Raw genomic sequence first — 17,131 nt, 5'->3', positions numbered from 1 at the left:
TTGCGTGCAATTCTGGTGTCCCTCCTATCGGACATTGTGAAACCTGAAAGGGTTCAGAAAAGATTTACAAGGATATTGCCAGGGTCGGAGGATTTGAGCTATAAGGAGAGGTTGAACAGGCTGGGGCTGTTTTCCCTGGAGGGTCGGAAGCTGAGGGGTGTCCTTATAGAGATTTATAAAACCATGAGGGCATGGACAGGGTAAATAGACAAAGTCTTTTCCCTGGGGTTGGGGAGTCCTGAACTAGAGGGCATAGATTTAGGGTGAGAGGGAAAAGATATAAAAGAGACCTAAGGGGCAACCTTTCACACAGAGGGTGGTACATGTATGGAATGAGCTGCTTGCTCTCTCTCTCTTCTTCCCCCCCCCCCCTCCCCCGGTTTACTTTGCTGTTCACAGCTTTGTACTGTGTGAAGTTAGAGAAATACTGTGCCATGTTCAAAAACAGACAATGCGCTATATTTCATCGCATTTATACAACTCCAGAAATGTCATGAAATTTCATGTGGCTGACATCTCCCCACAGCAGGACATGTTAATACAGATGACCAAAAGCTTGGAGAAGTTTAATAGAGTATCATGAAAAATGAGGCAAGGTTTAGGGAGACAATATTAGGAAATTATGACCTGGGCAGCTAAAAGTAAGGCTCATTGTTGTAATAGTTTCCCGCAGCTAGGATCTGATCATCTTTGGATAGATTTTCTGCCACCCAACCACTCTTATAATGTTAGTCCATGGGGCTTATTAATGGTTAATCCTTCACCATTTAAGGTCAGCAACTCTTTGGCAGAAACAGCACTAATTTACTATTGTGTGTTGAACAAAGTAAATTCACTTGGGATTTCTTTATAACTCGTTTATGGGATTTGGGCATCACTGGTTAGGTCAGCATTTATTGTCCATCCCTAATTGCCCAGAAGGCAGCTAAGGCTTAACCAAATTGCTGTGTGCCTGGAGTTACATGTAGGCCAGACTGGGCAAGGATGGCAGATTCCTTCCTAAAAAGGACATTAAAGAACCAGGTTAGTTTTTACTATAATCGATTTTGGTTACATGAATGTTACATTACTCCATATTCCAGACTATTATATTCAAATTTCACCATCTGCTATGTGGGGATTCAAACTCATATTCCTAAAAGCTTAACTGGAGTTTCTGGAATGCTGGCTTCCCACAACCACAATAACATTAGGCAAAAGACACTTATCTCCTGAGTGACAGTAGCTATGCCTACGATATGGGGCAGCACGGTGGCTCAGTGGTTAGCACTGCTGCCCCATAGCACCATGTCCCAGGTTCAATTCCAGCCTCAGGCGACTGCCTGTGTGGAGTTTGTACATTCTCCTATTTGTCTGCGTGGGTTTCCTCCAGATGCTCTGGTTTCCTCCCACAGTCCAAAGATGTGCAGGGCTGGTGAATTGGCCATGTTAAATTGCCCATAGTGTTAGGTGTCAGAGAGAAATGGGTCTGAGTGGGTTACTCTTCGGAGGGTCAGTGTGGACTTGTTGGGCCGAAGGGCCTGTTTCCACACTATAGGGATCCTAATCTAATTTAGATAGCTGTACATTCTAGAGCTGACTAACTTAGAACAACTTCTTAGAACTAACTCACTCCTCCCAATAACTAGTCTTTCCCAGAGACAGACATTTATCTTTCAGCAGGCAGAGCTATTCCAAAGTTTCTAAGTTAACCCTTTCAGGCCAACCGTCTGGTACAACAGTCACTCAGGATGAAGATTGAGTACAAGGGGCCAGAGGTGGAGAAGGACTGACATCCCTCAGGCTGTCACTCACACACCCAGCAGTGGCAAAGCAGATCACTATTTCAGGCTGGATCAGTCTGAAATCTCCACAAAACTAAAGACAATGTGAAGACAAAGTGCGCAAATAAATCAGACAATTTGGCAAGGAGATACTGACCGAATTGTCCACCATTCTTGGTAGCTTAGCTGGCAATCTCTTGGTCAGTAAGTCAAGTTGAACCTTTGAGAAGTTGTTAGGAAACTGAGATCAAACACCATTTGCTCGGACAAGCTGAGTGTGGCAGACCCCGCAGACTGCAAATTCTAAACCCAACAAATCTACCCAAACAACGTTGTGTACTATTTAAAATAACTCGAAAAAAAACAGAGGGCATTCCAGCTCCAGTCATCCCAACAGCTGCTGGACAATATAGAGAGGAAACAGAGGGCCAACCAACACCATCACAATCACACCCATCATATCTTCACAATAAGGAGGACGCATTTGGGTGACAAACAACAAAGTTAAAGGCAATGAAAATGGTACCAATGAAAACTCTCCAAAGGTTGGAGTCATACCCAGCACATAGGAAGATAATTATTGTTGTTGTTGGAGGTCAGTCACATAGGAAGATAATTATTGTTGTTGTTGGAGGTCAGTCATTCCAGCTCCAGGACATTTCTGCAGGAGTCCCTCAGGGTAGTGTCCTCAGCCCAACCATCTTCAGCTGCTTCATCAATGACCTTCCCTCCATCAGAAGGTCAGAAGTGGGCAAGTTCGTTGATGATTGCACCACGTTCAGCACCATTCACAAATCTTCAGAGACTGGAGAGTCTATATCCAACTACAACAAGAGCCAGGAAATGAGAGAGAATCTAACTACGTCCTTTTGACATTCAATTACATGATCACTAAATCCCCACTATCAAAATCCTGTGGGTTACTAATGACCAGAAACTAAACTGGATTGGCCACTTAAATAATGCCAAGAACTCCAAATGCTGTAGATCTGAAAACAGAAATTACTGGTGAAACTCAGCAGGTCAGACAGCAGCTGTGGAGAGAAAGTAGAGTTAATATCTAATATCCAGTGACTCTTCAGAGCTGGATAAAGATTCATTGGAATTAAAACATTAACTCTGCTTTCTCCCCACTGATATTGCCAGACCTGCTGAGTTTCTCCAGCAATTTTTATTTCTTATTAGCCACATAAACACAGTGGCTATAAAAGCAGGTCAGAGACTAGGAATACTCCCGCATGTAGGTCACTTTCTGACTCCCCAAAGTCAGTCCTCCATCTATTAGGCACAAGTCAGGAGTGAGATGGAATACTCCCCACTTGCCCTGGATGAGTGCAGCTCCAACAACACTCAAGCAGCTTGACACCATCCAAGTCAAAGCAGTTTATTTGATTGGCACCATGCCCTCGCTCTCCAATACTGACACTCAGTAACAGAATGTGTACCAGCTACAAAACACAATGCAATACCTCACCAAGGCTCCTTAGACAGCACCTTCCAAACCCATGACCACTTCCACCTAGAAAGCCAAGGAAAGCAGATACTTGGAAACACCACCCCCTGCAAGATCCCTCCAAGCCATTCACCATCCTGATTTGGAAAGATATTGTTTGTTTCTTTAATGCTGCAAAGTTAAAATCCCAGAATTCTGTCTCTAATGGTATTGTGGGGAAACCTATACTGAATGGCCTCGAGAAGCCCAAGAAAGCAACTAATGACCACCTTAAGGGCAATTAGGGATCAACAGAACCAATCAATCAATGAAGTAAAATTTAAAATGTCAACTTATATGAGAATTCTTAAGATATTTTTTTAAAAATTGTCACAGAAACAAGCAAATTACTACCGTTAGATTATGTTTTAGAGCAATGCATCAAAAGTGAAGTGTGGAAGGAGTTGAACCAAAAGCCAACCACAATGATCATGATGGATGAAATCTGACTGTGAGAAAGGGAGGGGAAATAGTGAAATATTACACAAGAAAATCAAACCAAAAGACATGCAATTGTAAATAACATGTTACTATAGAAACAATTTTCAGACACTGCAGTGGATAACAAATAATTGTAAATCAAACTAGCCATGGTATGAAGCCTAATTCCCAGGAACAAGGGCAGCTTCAAAGAATGTATACTTTAAAACATATCCGTGGCTTTAGTGGAAATTAAAATCATACAGTTTCGGTAAAGGACACCCAATCTGTAACACCCAGCCAAAAATCTATTCCGGTGACTCAGTGTAGAGGGAGGGTTGGATCTCTGGAGGTGATGAGCTGAACCCAAACAGCACCCCACCTCCCCAAACTTTACTCCCATCCAATTCCATTTCTGCCAGCTTCAATATAAACTGTACAACAGGCAGTTGATGGTCTACCCTCCAGGACCAATATGCAATATAATCCAACAGCACCCACCCCTCACCTCACCCCTGGCCCAACTCCCAAATATCCATTTTTCATGAGGCTCAATAGACAGGGAGTGTTGGCAGACTTTGTATGTGTCTCTCAGCTCATTTACCATATTAATAATGCACTGTAGGAAAAAAACTCTTTTAATGTCCTGCCAATACACCAAATAACATTAGCTGAAAGTTGTCACCTTAAATTGCTCCCTCCCCTATCACCATCCTATACACACTTCCAAACATCAAGAATGTTAAGCTCAGAAAGCTGTCAATCCAACAACTGATGCTTTTCACAATTAACAGGGACATATTTAAAAAGTCACAGATCTGTTACAAGTTTTCAAAAGGACAATGCCGGCTTAGATTCAACCTACAATAAATCTACAAGCGTTCTTTTACATTGTTGCAAACAGCAATCAAGAAAATATTTGATGAGGGCCGTTACAAGATGATATACTTGAAGAACTACTTTTGGTTGTTTATTGCTTAAGAAAGACACAGCATCCATCACAAGATGTATGCTTTCAAAGGTAGTTTACTTAAAAAAAATGCAGCATAAATTAACAACCCATCAAGGTAAAAACATTTCCAACCAGTTAATTTCTGAAGTCAAATCAAATATTTGATTTTGTCATTGCTTTAGAACCAATCCCTAAATATAAAACTCCATCCCAAGCTTCTCATTGATAACTACAAGAGGAAGATGGCAGATTGAAACCAGAAACAGCTGAAGAAATTAAAATTTTCCACTTAACAATACCAAAAGCATTACTCAGATGCTTATTATTCAGATACTTCTCCATGAAAGATGTCGTCATTTGTTTGATGAGGTGCTCCCTAGAGGACAGCACCCACTGTTCATATTCATTGTGCACTAACTCACACAAAATAGCCTCCTGTAGTCTTAAAGTACTGCGCTTTGAAAACACACATCAGACAATATTTTAGATTCAGGGTAACATTGATAAGGGCAATGGTGACTGGTGCTGTGACATAGGAGGCCAAAGTTCTAAAGAAGTCATACTGGATCTGAAACATTGAAACAGAAAATTGAACTGAATTTATTGCCACGTGTACTGAGGCACAGTGAAAAGCTTTGCTCCGGTACACATGACAATAAATTCAAGGCTTGCTGAGTATTTCCATGATTTAGAGGTGTCAGTGTTGGACTGGAGTGTACAAAGTTAAAGACCACACAACACCAGGTTATACCATTCTTGTTACAACCACCTGATGAAGGAGCAGCGCTTTGAAAGCTAGTGCTTCCAAATAAACCTGTTGAACTCTAACCTGGTGTTGGGGGATTTGTAACTGTGTATTTCCAGCACTTGTCCCATTTCAGATTTCACCATCTGCAGTATTTTGCTTTTATAACAGGACAGGGCTGTGCAGTCCCTTGAGTCTGTTTAACTATTCCAATTGATCATGGCTGTTCTACACCATTCCCCCACCCCTCCCCCACTATTCTCAGTCTTTCTGATGTCATTCTTCAGGAATCTAGCAATCTCGGTTTTGAACCTGTTGAATGATGGATGCCTCCAAAGCCCTCTGCGAGAGAAGATTCTAAAGATTCACCACATGAAGTACAAAGCTGTCCCTCATTTTCTGCCACTTATTCAGAGATTGTGCTCCCGGTTCAAGACTCACCAGCCCAGGGGAGGGGGGGGGGGGGAACCGACCTACAGCCACACTGTCACGCCTTTCAAGGTTTGTAACAAGTTTCAGTGAGGTCATCACTCATTCTTCAACATTCCAGAGAACGCAGATCCAGCGCCCCCAATCTCACCCAAGCCAATCCCACTATCCCCAAAATCTCGCTGGTGAATCTCTGTTGCACACCCTCTGTGACAAGACAATAATTATATTAAACGACCTGGTGAGGAAAACCTGAGAATTCCTTAATTAACAGTAGCTGGGTCTTTTCTTCTTTCATGGGAGCTAAGTGTTGCTGACAAGGCCAGTATTTGCTGTCCACCCCAAATTGCCCTCAACCCGAGTCTCTCTCCAGGCCATTTCAGAGGGTAATTAACAGCCAACCACACTGCTGTGGACTGGAGTCACATCTAGGCCTGAACAGGTAAGGCCAGCAGATTACCATTTTAAAGACATCAGTGAACCAGATAGGTTCTTACAACAGAGAGAAAGTGAAGACTGCAGATGCTGGAGATCAGAGCTGAAAATGTGTTGCTGGAAAAGTGCAGCTCCTGCTCCTTGAATGCTGCCTGACCTGCTGTGCTTTTCCAGCAACACATTTTCAGGTTCTTACAACAACTAATAATGGTAAATGGTCGCTATGGACTTGTTTTTTTTTTTGAAAAGTTTTTTTTGGTAAATTGGTGAAACTTTTTGGAGGAGAGTTTGAGAAAAGTAGAATCATCATAAAATATCAGACAGGATAATCTGGGGTACTACATTTGACCAACCAAAAGCTCTAAATGAATAAAAACCTACTTATTCAGATCTACGGTCTATTCACATAAGGAAATCACCCAGAACCGGTCTGAAAATCACTTTAACAGAGCACCATTGGGTACATGTTGATCCACATTCCACTCTGAAGTAATTAACATCAACAATGGTGGTGGCTTTGTCAAGTATCAGAGGCTATATTTTACTGATCCTCTCTAAACCATGGCTCAGCAAAGTTACATCCAACAAGCAAGCACTGGTCACTGGCTCAAACAAGGGGCTGCCACCCAGCAGTATACTTAATATTCAGATACTACAAGATACCTACATTATAACTGTGACTGCATTTCAAACTTCACTCACTGTGGGACAAACTGAAGATGTTAACAGTTCGATATAAAGGCACCTCTTTCATTCATTCTGGATGGTTATCGCTGATTAACATGTGACAAAAATATTCAGCTGGACAATACAGCTAGCCATCAGCCCCAAAGTGAATAGGGGCTGATATTCTGAGCTGGTTTATTAAATGCATAAAAGATTCTTTTCTCTCTAAACACACAGGTTTTATTCTGACTCTGAAAGGTTCTGTATTCTTCCTGCTTATTTCTAGCCCAAGAGACACAGTCTCCCCTATCATGGCCAGCATAATTCTTTCAGTAAGGCCACACTCTTTTGAAAATAGTTTCTCCATGTTTTCACAGGAGCGCACAATTGCACACTTGCAGCACTTGCTGCAGTTCATTCTTGTTTCTTTAAGTTTAAACATTTTCTGGTGGTAGAGTTTAACTGATTTGTTTATGTATCAATATATAGTTGCATATTAAAACCTCTCCCAGTCCAGTCATCTCCCACTCCCACTGACATTCTCTACTGCAGTAGTATCACTGTGGTAAACAGGATGAGATGTTGTGATCCAGAATTACACAACAACAATAATATAGCTCCCTAGTAAACTACTTTGTAGCTAGGATTCTGATTGAGCAATATTTCCGAGAGCTGACCTTATAGGAACTTCCCTTCAATTACCAGCTAGTCAACCTTACAATACATTTCAGAGATGTGCCTCCCAGTAAAACACAAGCTCTGCAAATTCTGGTTAATTTCAGTTGTTATAGAAACATTTAAGTAAATTTACTTTCCAAAATTAAAAGTCCCAGGAATCACTCTCAAGTCACTTAGTAAAGCAATGGCTCCCACACATTCACCCCTAAATGTGTGCTTGAGCACAGAGCAACTTTGTCTTTACATTTTATAGAACTTTAGGATCTCATTAGTCTTGGATGGATTAGTCAACACCCTTTCACTTCTAAAATCTAGGTTCCTGAGATACTGAGACTGATCCGGTGATAGTCACATCTCAATCTCACGGCTGCAAGGATAATAACCCATGTGGCTTTGATTGTTCAGTTCTGAATGGGTATAGGCCCCTAAAACAAAATTGTTCTCTAATCTGCAATCTTCCCGAGAGAGAAAATAAGGTAAGGTGCATGGTCAACAGGATTCTTATCCCCTTTCTCAGAATCAACATTCTTAGTACCCATATTCCTCTTTTTCAGTCTTTCGAAACCCAGGTTGATGAAATGGCACAATAGCTGGTGACGCCCATGAGTGACCTTCTGCAGTCTGCACCTGACCATTTCCAAAATTACTGTTTGGAAGTGCAGAGCTGAGTCAAGGTAACCTCCTGCCAATATCTTAAGCATAGAATTACACGTATAAATTGTTTTTCTTTTTCACAAATGAGCATATGAATTAGGGACAGGAGCAGGCCATTCAGCCCATCGAGCCTGCTCTGCCTTTCAGTAAGATCATGGTTGATCCATGTGGCCTCAGCCTTACTCTCCCCCATTGCCAATAGCCACAGATTTAAAAGAAAGTCAGTCAATCTACTTTGGTATTTTATAATTTTTGACAATTTTATTAATCTACAACCTCGACAATTTCTTAATTTTGATTTAGGTATGACTGTAATTCCATTCAGCCTTATATATTACGAGCCAATTTGATTAAAAAGTTTGTTTAAAAATACAAATGTCTTCATGCACCTTCTTTGCTCTTGCATTTCTAGCCTCAAGTACTAAACACTAGACTGCTCGACATGTATTTAAATGAATGATGATCATATAAGATGATCAGAGGAATAGATAGAGTAGACAGTCAGAAACTTTTTCCCCAGGTACAACAGAGTGTTACAAGGGGACATAAATTTAAGGTGAAGGGTGGAAGGTATAGGGGAGATGTCAGGGGTGGGTTCTTTACCCAGAGAGTGGTGGGGGCATGGAATGCGCTGCCCGTGGGAGTGGTGGAGTCGGAATCATTGGCGACCTTTAAGCGGCATTTGGATAGGTACATTGATGGGTACTTAATCTAGGTTAGAAGTTCGGCACAACATCGTGGGCCGAAGGGCCTGTTCTGTGCTGTATTGTTCTATGTTCTATGTTCTATGAATAAATGCTAGGGACAAGACTTTGTATTCATTTACTCAAGCAACTATTTTGTTATTTATTATGTTACAATCACTATCTCAGAGGCACTTAATGACACAAGACAAGTTGAAATGATCAGATATCTATAACCAGGCGACACACATTGTTCAAAAAACTGCACAGTTATTTTTTTTCAAAATGCTACTAGCCTTGTATCTCAAGTTCCCAATAACCAGTTGTCTTCACTACACTAGACAACTCAGGGCAGAGATTGTGAATAGGTAAAAACAATGACTGCAGATGCTGGAAACCAGATTCTGGATTAGAGTGGCGCTGGAAAAGCACAGCAGGTCAGGCAGCATCCGACGAGCAGGAAAACCGACATTTCGGGCAAAAGCCGAACTGCTGTGCTTTTCCAGCACCACTCTACTCCAGAGATGGTGAATAGTTTAGCAGGTACATAATAGCAACACTGTTAATGATCATTGTTTTTAAAAGTTAAAAAAAAAACCATTGCAGCGACGATCTTTATCCTAATAGAGTCATAGAGATGTACAGCATGGAAACAGACCCTTCGGTCCAACCCGTCCATGCTGACCAGATATCCCAACCCAATCTAGTCACACCTACCAGCACCCGGCCCATATCCCTCCAAACCCTTCCTATTCATATACCCATCCAAATGCCTCTTAAATGTTGCAATTGTACCAGCCTCCACCACTTCCTCTGGCAGCTCATTCTATACACGTACCACCCTCTGTGTGAAACAGTTGCCGTTTAGGTCTCTTTTATATCTTTCCCGTCTCACCCTAAACCTATGCCCCTCTAGTTCTGGACTCCCCCACCCCAGGGAAAAGACTTTGTCTACTTATCCTATCCATGCCCCTCATGATTTTATAAACCTCTATAAAGTCACCCCTCAGCCTCCAACCCTCTAGGGAAAACAGCCCCAGCTTGTTCAGCCTCTCCCTGTAGCTCAAATCCTCCACCCCCGGCAACATCTTTGTAAATCTTTTCTGAACCCTTGCAAGTTTCACAACATCTTTCCGATAGGAAGGAGACCAGAATTGCACACAATATTCCACCAATGGCCTAACCAATGTCCTGTACAGCGCAACATGACCTCCCAACTCCTGTACTCAATACTCTGACCAATAAAGGAAAGCATACCAAACGCCACCTTCACTATCTTATCTACCTGCGACTCCACTTTCAAGGAGCTATGAACCTGCACTCCAAGGTCTGTACCTCTTATGCTCACATCCAAATCACTTTTATAAATGATGAAAAACAGTGGACCCAGCACCGACCCTTGTGGCACTCCACTGGTCACAGGCTTCCAGTCTGAAAAACAAACCTCCACCACCACACTCTGTCTTCTACCTTTGAGCCAGTTCTGTATCCAAATGGTTAGTTCTCCCTGTATTCCGTGAGATCTAACCTTGCTAACCAGTCACAATCTCATTATTACACCAATGTCCAACATTGGACAAAATGAGAGACAGCCAAAACTGTGATCAAGCAGCTCTTTAGAAAGATTTTCTAGACTTAACTAGGATTATTCAAATCAGTAGTTTCAGAAAGAAAACTTGATGCTACACTGTTTTATAATGTTCTTGTAAAGCTCTATTTGGGTGGTTTATTACAATAAAGGTGCCACACATTTTTAAAACATCGACTTAAATTTGTGTGCCCCTCACCCTCCCTCCCACTAACACAATTAATTTTGTTCAATATGCACCAAAGACACTCAAAATATTACAATGAAATCTGGCAATTCCCACCTCAAAGTCAGTACTTCCCGAGTCTGCCATTAGTGGTGGCAGGAGCTAAATCTACTGTTCCACAGATGGATAGTTTACAAACTGATGGATTTACTGTGAAATCCCATTCTGTAAAAGTATTCCAAAATGGAAATGGCTAAATAAACGTTTAATCTCATGTTTGCCAAAAAAGACAAAAATTATGCACGTGGCATGATTTGAACAGACAGAGACGTCTGGAGCATTTGGAATTCCGGCACGCCATCCCAATGCAGAGGAGTAGAGTTGAAGTTCAATACATTGCTTCTTCATCAGCAATAAATACCTGTCAGCCTCTTTCTCTCAGGCTGAGGAGTGGAGTTGGGGGAAGAGAGAGGAGAGACAGAGAGAGAGAGAGAGCACGCGCACGAGGAAAGTGTAGAGAGGGTGAGAAACCAGGATACTGAACAAAAGTAACAATGATAAGTCAAGCAACACAAAAATAATGGATTTTATTGACATACACCAATTCTTAAATTACTTTGGATCAGTAAGGGTGAACAAAGCACAAACTTCCAGATTGTGTGGGAATAAATGTGACTATAGATCGGGTCTTCATCTGTTAATGGACAAACTCACCGACTCTTTATGGGATTTCAAAAACAAAAACATCAGATGGTGTAAAGTCCAATTTTGAAGTTTAATTTATAACAAACAAGTTAATTCCATTCATCAAAAGACAACAATGGTAGTTTATGAAGCTGTTAGCCCTTATATCAGACACAGACATTGAAAAACTGTGTTCAGTGGCAGAAATCAGAGTCAGCTACATATCAACGCACAGATACCCCACCTCCATTGGCTGCAAAGAATCAGGAGCTGCTATATTGATCTGCCTGGGCAGCTATATAAATACAGTAAGAACCAATGATATATAAACAATCGTCAACACTCAAAAAAAGTTTAATTCTAATTATTTTGAAACAATGGGCTCATAAACAGCTGCAAGTTTCAACAGAGAGCTCTGGGCTTTAAACTTAGACTCACAGAGCTGCGCAGTTTGGAAACAGACCTTTCGGTTCAACTCGCCCATACCAACCAGATATCCTAGATAAATCTAGTTCCATTTGCCAACATTTGGTCCATATCCTTCTAAACCCTTCCTATTCATGTATCCATCCAGATGCATTTTAAATGTTGCAATTGTACCAGCCTCCACCACTTCCTCTGGCAGCTTGGTCCATACACCATTAGCCTCTGCATGAAAAAGCTTCCTCTTAGATCCCTATTATATATTTCCCCTCTCACCTTAAACCTATGCTGTCTTGTTTTGGACTCCCTTACTCTGGGGAAATGACGTTGTCTATTTACCCTGTCCATGCCCTTTATGATTTTATAAACCTCTATAAGGTCACCCCTTAGCCTCCAATGCTTCAGGGAAAACAGCCTCAGCCATTTCAGTCTCTCCCTTAACTCAAACTCTCCAACTCTGACAACACCATTGTAAATCTTTTCTGAATCCTTTCAAGTTTCACAACCTCTTTCATACAGCAGGGAGACCAGAACTGAATGCAGTATTCCAAAAGAGGCCTAACTAATATCCTGTACAGCCACAATATGACTCCCAACTCCTGTACTCAATCCAGTGACCAAAAAAAGGCAAGCATATCAAACACCTTCTTCACTACCCTGTCTGCTTACCTGAAGTTTATCATAGATTTTAAAAAAGCATAATATTTACAGAAAAGCATTTTCCAATCTTCTTTTAAGCAGGTAAAGTACAAGCACAGTGCAATTGGGAGACAGTGTGTGTAATTGGCATCCAGCAATGACTAAATAGCTAGCAAACCCATTGAGCTTATGAGCCCAGATCAAAAACCAAACTATTAAGCAGGATGAGAATGGAAAATCATCTTCGAAAACCACCTGAAGTGATTGATGTTTTCCATCTACTGCTCTGTACCTATTATCTCACCGATATGCAGAGTTGAAATCAATGCTTCAAAACATTTGCATTTCTTTACTGAGAGAGGGGAGCATTACAGATAGCAAGAGCTCACATCAATTCACACATGATAGGACTGAAGCTGGTTGGCTGAATTCAGATGTAATAGCTTCTGTTTATTGAGAGTCACGCACACAACAATCAATTTACCAAGAATTCACCAAGCTGTATTCATGTAGCACATTTAGACATCAGGATACCTGAAATGACACTTCACTGATGTATCTTAGTGTGATAACTGATAGTTGGAACAGTCACATGGTTCACTAATGCCCTTTCGGGAGGGAAATCTGCCATCCATACCTGGTCTGGCCTATGTGTGACTCCATACCCACATCAATGCAGTTAACTCTGAACTGCCAAGCAAGCCACTCAGTTCAAGCGGCAATTAGGGATGGGCAAGGTGTTACAGAGAGGTCGAGGTGTTACAGAGAGGTCAAAGTGGGAATTCCAGAACTCGGAGCTCAGGCAAATGAAGTAATTAAAATGGGATTCTCAAGAGCTCTATGTTTCTGTCTGATACAAGGATGACCAGATCCATAAGCTGCTGCTGTTACTGTTTCAATGTTAAGGGGGTTAAGGGCTGGGTTGACATGACTGAGATGTGAAGGATTTTAAAACAATGATGAGAATTCTAAAATTGGGTGGTTGTTTAGCAGAGTTTGGATGACCTCAAGTTGACAGAGAGTAGAAGGTAGAAAATCCAAGTGTCGTGCACTGGAATGATCAAGTCTGGAGTTAAAGTAGAGATGACAATTTCGACAGCAGGTGAGGGGAGACAGGAGCTGGGGCAGAGTCGAATGAAATTACAAAGGTGAAAATTAAAAATCCTACTGATGATGCTAACATGTGGTCAGAATTTCATACGGAGATTAAACACAACACCATGGTTATAAACAGTTTGTTAGGAGACAGCGGGGACCTAATGAGTTAAAATTACAGCAGGGAACACAGACAACGGTTCCTGTCTTCCCAATATCCAAGTCAGAGAAATACTCTGCTGAAACAGTACGGATTTTAGACAACATTTGGCAGCTCCGTGACAGTGTTGTGAAAAGGTTAACACTAAAGAGTGTCATAAGCACCACTCACCATGATGGTGTCATATGGACCATGAAGGAATGAGATCCTCCTCAAAGTCTCTGGAACAATGTTTATTGCATCATTGTAACCTGTAACCAGCTGCAAACATGCAATAAAATATATCTTGTTCACTCTAGCACTTTTCTAATTAGATACAGTGCAGGGAGCTGGCACTGCCTATAAAACAGCCAGGATGGGATGAGTTGAGAGCATGGATGACAAGGTAGATCTGGGTGTCATCAGCATGTGTAAAAACTGACACCAAGTAATATCATCTGAAAACAGAGCGCTAGCATCTAAATCAGAAATAATACTGAAGCAATTTGATCATTGAGTTGTTGGATATCCATTATTGGAGTGAATTTTTAAAAAATCCTACCTTACAAGGGGTGACACAGTGGCTCAGTGGTTTGCACTGCTGCCTTACAGCGGCAGGGACATGGGTTCGATTCCAGCCCCGGGTGACTGCCTGTGTCGAGTTTGCATGCTCTCCCAGTGTCTGTGCAGATTTCTCTGGGTGCTCCAGTTTCTTCCCACAGTCACAAAGATGTGTAGGGTGGATTGGCCATGGTAAATTGCCCATACTGTCCAGGGATATCCAGGCTAGGTGGATTAGCCATGGGAAATGCAAGGTGACAGGGATAGGTTGAGGGGGGGATGTTCTTCAGAGGGTCAGTATGGACTCAATGGGCTGAATGGCCTATTTCCACACAGTAGGGATTCTGGATTTGATTCCATTAACAACTGTTAACTTGAGCCAAGTGATCTATTGCAAGCAGTTGAGTAAATATTATATCTAAAGATCAGTTGATCAGACAATCAACTAAAGGTCAAAGAGAGAATTCCAGGATCAGGAGGCTTGCATTTTGAATGGATTAATATCCTTACCACCTCTGGCTTTGTGGGTGGCATCTGTGGAACTGTTAGTCCCAATCTCTCCACTCCCCAGATCTTCAATGGGCACTTAACACAAAAGTATCTACAACCAGCAGTAGATTGATCTCAAAACAACTCCATTCATTTTGAAGGGTACAGTGGCTGTACTATCACTGAGATCAGCCTGAGGACCTTGAATGGAGTGAGAACTGGATGGAGACAATAAATATAAAGTACAGGATTAGACTGGATGTGAATCATTATCTGAGCTGATACAACAAAATTAAGCTCATACTAAAAAAACACACGAGAGATTAATATTGTCAAGACATCTCTCAATATTTAAAAACAGAATTGTTCACCACTATTCAGATATTTCTTTATAAAGAGAATCATTGGCTTTACTACAAGTTACAACAATTTTACTTTTACTATTTGGCAACTTTTTTGAACTAGAATCCCTACAGTGTGGAAACAGGCCCTTCGGCCCAACAAGTCCACACTGACTCTCTGAAGAGTATCCCATCCAAACCCATTCGCTTACATTTACCTGTGACTCGCTCGCCTAACCCACACATCCCTGCACACTATGGGCATTTTATAGCATGACCAATTCACCTGACCTGCACATCTTTGGACTGTGGGAGGAAACCCACATAGACACGGGGAGAATGTGCAAACTCCACATAGACAGTCGCCTGAAGCGGGAATTGAACCCGGATCTCTGGTGCTGTGAGGCAGCAGTGCTAACCACTGTGCCATCTCTGGTGCTGTGAGGCAGCAGTGCTAACCACTGTGCCATCCCAAGTACAAGATACTAATAACTGGCATACAGGAAACTCTTACAGACATTCAGTGAATCACTTGATTATAATATTACTATATTAGTTTGCACTGTCCCAGCCACTCTGAATAACTAATTAAGTTACCTGAAACTCTTATGATCACTCTTTGAGGTTGCAGTTTGGAAACATTATATCTCTGAAGCATCTACACTTTCTCTGATTGATCATCCCCCAGTCACTGTGCCACTGGCACTATCTCTGACTAAACACAAAAATGAAATATCCACATCCAACTATTCATCATTACACAAGTGGCTCCCTTTTCAAAATAGTGAAAAGTGCAGTTGGAACTTTCACCAAAGACTTACAAACAAACTTATTTTTTACATAATTGTGAAAGTCACGTTTTAAAGTAACAAAATCACCAGCTCTTACAAAAGGTAATTGAACCCCATACCCAACTCAGCAATTTAAAGGGGTGCGTACTCAGGCTGACTGCTTGAAGCTTCGGGATGGGTTTACCTTTACAAAGAAACCTGTTGAGGACAGACTCTGTTTAATAACTGACAAGTGAATTCAGGAATGGACCCCTCCTCAGTACTTGCTGAGCTCTCAGCCAGTCTCTCTGAACTGTAGCTGAGCCAAAGTCCAGCTGTATTATCACCGAGTTACCCACTCAGCATCAGCCAACACCAACTCACTCTTTCAGATTAGTGACTCAACCAAGCTCGACATGATCATTTACCGGGGCGGGAGCTTACATGGCTATGTGCAGAGGGAGGATGGGGTTGGGGGTGGAAGAGACTGTGGCAAAGGCATGTGTGTGTAGTGGGGGGGGAACGTTTATGGAGAGTCTGAACTGTGTAGGTGTGGAGGGTGTGTGTAGAAAGAGTGGGGGTGTAGAACGTGTTGAGGGTGTGTGTGTAGAGGGTGAATGGAGAGTGGGTGAGAGGGTGAGGTGTGAAGGGTGGTTATAGGGATAGCGTGTGCAGGCTGTGGGTGGAAATGTAGATGGAGGGTGGGGGTGTATTGGGGGCAAGGTGTGTGTGGCAGGGAGGTTTTGGTGGTGGCAGAGGTGGGGCAAGGTTTGGGGTTGGGTTGGGGTAGGGGGATTGGGGATTATGGGTGATCCCATGGCCTCTGCATCACTTGTTCCCACTCCCCAAGCCCTCAGTCCCGGTGACAAGTCCCAACTTACCGCCCGCTGGAAATGTGCTGTCCAGCCCCGAGCAGGGATGGAAGGCCAGTGCGCCCACTGCTTCAATCTTCACCAGTGTCTCCAACAAAATATCGTTCCGCTTTCCAAAGCTACAATACTCAGAAACTGCTGTATCCGCACAGCCTCCCCTCAGGAACAGCTGTATCCGCACAGCCTCCCCTCAGGAACAGCTGTATCCGCACAGCCTCCCCTCAGGAACAGCTGTATCCGCACAGCCTCCCCTCAGGAACAGCTGTATCCGCACAGCCTCCCCTCAGGAACAGCTGTATCCGCACAGCCTCCCCTCAGGAACAGCTGTATCCGCACAGCCTCCCCTCAGGAACAGCTGTATCCGCACAGCCTCCCCTCAGGAACAGCTGTATCCACACAGCCTCCCCTCAGAAACTGCTGTATCCGCACAGTCTCCCCTCAGGAACA

At 42.4% G+C, this 17,131-nt stretch overlaps 1 protein-coding gene across 1 annotated transcript in view; it reads right to left on the bottom strand.

Moving 5' to 3' along the window:
- The window catches only part of sertad2b (SERTA domain containing 2b), a 64,493-nt gene extending 47,369 nt beyond the window's left edge, over window positions 1-17,124 (bottom strand). Inside the window, exon 1 of the mRNA XM_043696693.1 lies at window positions 16,694-17,124. The gene's annotated coding sequence lies outside the window, so the exon portion shown is untranslated. The remainder of the gene's footprint in view (window positions 1-16,693) is intronic.
- Window positions 17,125-17,131: the final 7 nt, after the last annotated feature.

Source organism: Chiloscyllium plagiosum, chromosome 9 (genome assembly GCF_004010195.1).
Source record: "Chiloscyllium plagiosum isolate BGI_BamShark_2017 chromosome 9, ASM401019v2, whole genome shotgun sequence".
NCBI classification, from domain to species: Eukaryota; Metazoa; Chordata; class Chondrichthyes; order Orectolobiformes; family Hemiscylliidae; genus Chiloscyllium; species Chiloscyllium plagiosum.
Note: the sequence above shows the minus strand (reverse complement) of the source record. Positions and strands in the feature narration are given on the sequence as shown.